This window comes from Schistocerca nitens, unplaced genomic scaffold (assembly GCF_023898315.1).
Source record: "Schistocerca nitens isolate TAMUIC-IGC-003100 unplaced genomic scaffold, iqSchNite1.1 HiC_scaffold_416, whole genome shotgun sequence".
In the NCBI taxonomy this organism is placed as follows: domain Eukaryota; kingdom Metazoa; phylum Arthropoda; class Insecta; order Orthoptera; family Acrididae; genus Schistocerca; species Schistocerca nitens.
In genome coordinates, this window is record NW_026045949.1 from 25525 (window position 1) to 28620 (window position 3096).

General features: G+C 57.7%; 2 non-coding genes across 2 annotated transcripts in view; both read left to right on the top strand.

The window, feature by feature from the left end:
- LOC126231832 (small subunit ribosomal RNA) overlaps positions 1 to 1521 on the top strand; it is a 1910-nt gene extending 389 nt beyond the window's left edge. The window contains exon 1 of the ribosomal RNA XR_007544419.1: positions 1 to 1521. This exon is cut by the window's left edge and continues 389 nt beyond it. This is a non-coding gene — a ribosomal RNA (small subunit ribosomal RNA).
- Positions 1522 to 1874: 353 nt separating this feature from the next.
- LOC126231830 (5.8S ribosomal RNA) lies at positions 1875 to 2029 on the top strand. The gene has a single exon (XR_007544417.1). It is a non-coding gene; the product is annotated as a 5.8S ribosomal RNA (ribosomal RNA).
- The last annotated feature ends 1067 nt before the right edge of the window (positions 2030 to 3096 follow it).

Below are 3096 nucleotides of genomic sequence, written 5' to 3' on the forward strand. Positions count from 1 at the left end.
GGTTCGATTCCGGAGAGGGAGCCTGAGAAACGGCTACCACATCCAAGGAAGGCAGCAGGCGCGCAAATTACCCACTCCCGGCACGGGGAGGTAGTGACGAAAAATAACGATACGGGACTCATCCGAGGCCCCGTAATCGGAATGAGTACACTTTAAATCCTTTAACGAGTATCTATTGGAGGGCAAGTCTGGTGCCAGCAGCCGCGGTAATTCCAGCTCCAATAGCGTATATTAAAGTTGTTGCGGTTAAAAAGCTCGTAGTTGGATTTGTGTCCCACGCTGTTGGTTCACCGCCCGTCGGTGTTTAACTGGCATGTATCGTGGGACGTCCTGCCGGTGGGGCGAGCCGAAGGCGTGCGACCGCCTCGTGCGTGCTCGTGCGTCCCGAGGCGGACCCCGTTGAAATCCTACCAGGGTGCTCTTTATTGAGTGTCTCGGTGGGCCGGCACGTTTACTTTGAACAAATTAGAGTGCTTAAAGCAGGCAAGCCCGCCTGAATACTGTGTGCATGGAATAATGGAATAGGACCTCGGTTCTATTTTGTTGGTTTTCGGAACCCGAGGTAATGATTAATAGGGACAGGCGGGGGCATTCGTATTGCGACGTTAGAGGTGAAATTCTTGGATCGTCGCAAGACGAACAGAAGCGAAAGCATTTGCCAAGTATGTTTTCATTAATCAAGAACGAAAGTTAGAGGTTCGAAGGCGATCAGATACCGCCCTAGTTCTAACCATAAACGATGCCAGCCAGCGATCCGCCGCAGTTCCTCCGATGACTCGGCGGGCAGCCTCCGGGAAACCAAAGCTTTTGGGTTCCGGGGGAAGTATGGTTGCAAAGCTGAAACTTAAAGGAATTGACGGAAGGGCACCACCAGGAGTGGAGCCTGCGGCTTAATTTGACTCAACACGGGAAACCTCACCAGGCCCGGACACCGGAAGGATTGACAGATTGATAGCTCTTTCTTGATTCGGTGGGTGGTGGTGCATGGCCGTTCTTAGTTGGTGGAGCGATTTGTCTGGTTAATTCCGATAACGAACGAGACTCTAGCCTGCTAACTAGTCGCGTGACATCCTTCGTGCTGTCAGCGATTACTTTTCTTCTTAGAGGGACAGGCGGCTTCTAGCCGCACGAGATTGAGCAATAACAGGTCTGTGATGCCCTTAGATGTTCTGGGCCGCACGCGCGCTACACTGAAGGAATCAGCGTGTCTTCCTAGGCCGAAAGGTCGGGGTAACCCGCTGAACCTCCTTCGTGCTAGGGATTGGGGCTTGCAATTGTTCCCCATGAACGAGGAATTCCCAGTAAGCGCGAGTCATAAGCTCGCGTTGATTACGTCCCTGCCCTTTGTACACACCGCCCGTCGCTACTACCGATTGAATGATTTAGTGAGGTCTTCGGACTGGTACGCGGCATCGACTCTGTCGTTGCCGATGCTACCGGAAAGATGACCAAACTTGATCATTTAGAGGAAGTAAAAGTCGTAACAAGGTTTCCGTAGGTGAACCTGCGGAAGGATCATTACCGACTAGACTGCATGTCTTTCGATGTGCGTGTCGTGTCGTGCAACACGCTACCTGTACGGCTCGCAGTAGCTGTGCGCCGCGTGCGGGACCACGCGTGCTTCTCAAAACTAACGGACAAATGTTGTGTGGTACGAGCGCTGAAGCTCTGGAGCGGCTGGCCTGCGGCACCTGGCGCCTCGCGCCGGTTTTGAATGACGTTCGCCCGAGTGCCTGTCCGCTCCGGAGTGGAGCCGTACGACGCCCATCGGCCGTGAGGCCGTTGGACACAAAACACTGGAACAGGGGCCGTCGAACGCCTCAGTCCCGCCTATGCAACTGTTTTGAAAGAGACAGTGGAAACTGTAAAAAGATCACCCAGGACGGTGGATCACTCGGCTCGTGGGTCGATGAAGAACGCAGCAAATTGCGCGTCGACATGTGAACTGCAGGACACATGAACATCGACGTTTCGAACGCACATTGCGGTCCATGGATTCCGTTCCCGGGCCACGTCTGGCTGAGGGTCGGCTACGTAAACTGAAGCGCGCGGCGTTTGTCCCGCTTCGGAGACGTGGGTGTGTCGTGCCGGCCTGTGGGGCCGGCCACGTCCCCTCAAACGAGCGATGCGCGCCCGTCGCCTGGCGGTTCGCATACCGGTACTGTCTCGGTAGCGTGCACAGCCGGCTGGCGGTGTGGCGTGCGACACCTCGTACAACGACCTCAGAGCAGGCGAGACTACCCGCTGAATTTAAGCATATTACTAAGCGGAGGAAAAGAAACTAACAAGGATTCCCCCAGTAGCGGCGAGCGAACAGGGAAGAGTCCAGCACCGAACCCCGCAGGCTGCCGCCTGTCGTGGCATGTGGTGTTTGGGAGGGTCCACTACCCCGACGCCTCGCGCCGAGCCCAAGTCCAACTTGAATGAGGCCACGGCCCGTAGAGGGTGCCAGGCCCGTAGCGGCCGGTGCGAGCGTCGGCGGGACCTCTCCTTCGAGTCGGGTTGCTTGAGAGTGCAGCTCCAAGTGGGTGGTAAACTCCATCTGAGACTAAATATGACCACGAGACCGATAGCGAACAAGTACCGTGAGGGAAAGTTGAAAAGAACTTTGAAGAGAGAGTTCAAAAGTACGTGAAACCGTTCTGGGGTAAACGTGAGAAGTCCGAAAGGTCGAACGGGTGAGATTCACGCCCATCCGGCCACTGGCCTCCGCCCTCGGCAGATGGGGCCGGCCGCCCGCGCGGAGCAATCCGCGGCGGGGTCGTGTCCGGTTGCCTTTCCACTCGCCGCGGGGTGGGGCCGTTCCGGTGTGCGGTGGGCCGCACTTCTCCCCTAGTAGGACGTCGCGACCCGCTGGGTGCCGGCCTACGGCCCGGGTGCGCAGCCTGTCCTTCCGCGGGCCTCGGTTCGCGTCTGTTGGGCAGAGCCCCGGTGTCCTGGCTGGCTGCTCGGCGGTATATCTGGAGGAGTCGATTCGCCCCTTTGGGCGCTCGGGCTCCCGGCAAGCGCGCGCGGTTCTTCCCGGATGACGGACCTACCTGGCCCGGCCCCGGACCCGCGCCGCTGTTGGCTCGGGATGCTCTCGGGCGGAATAAT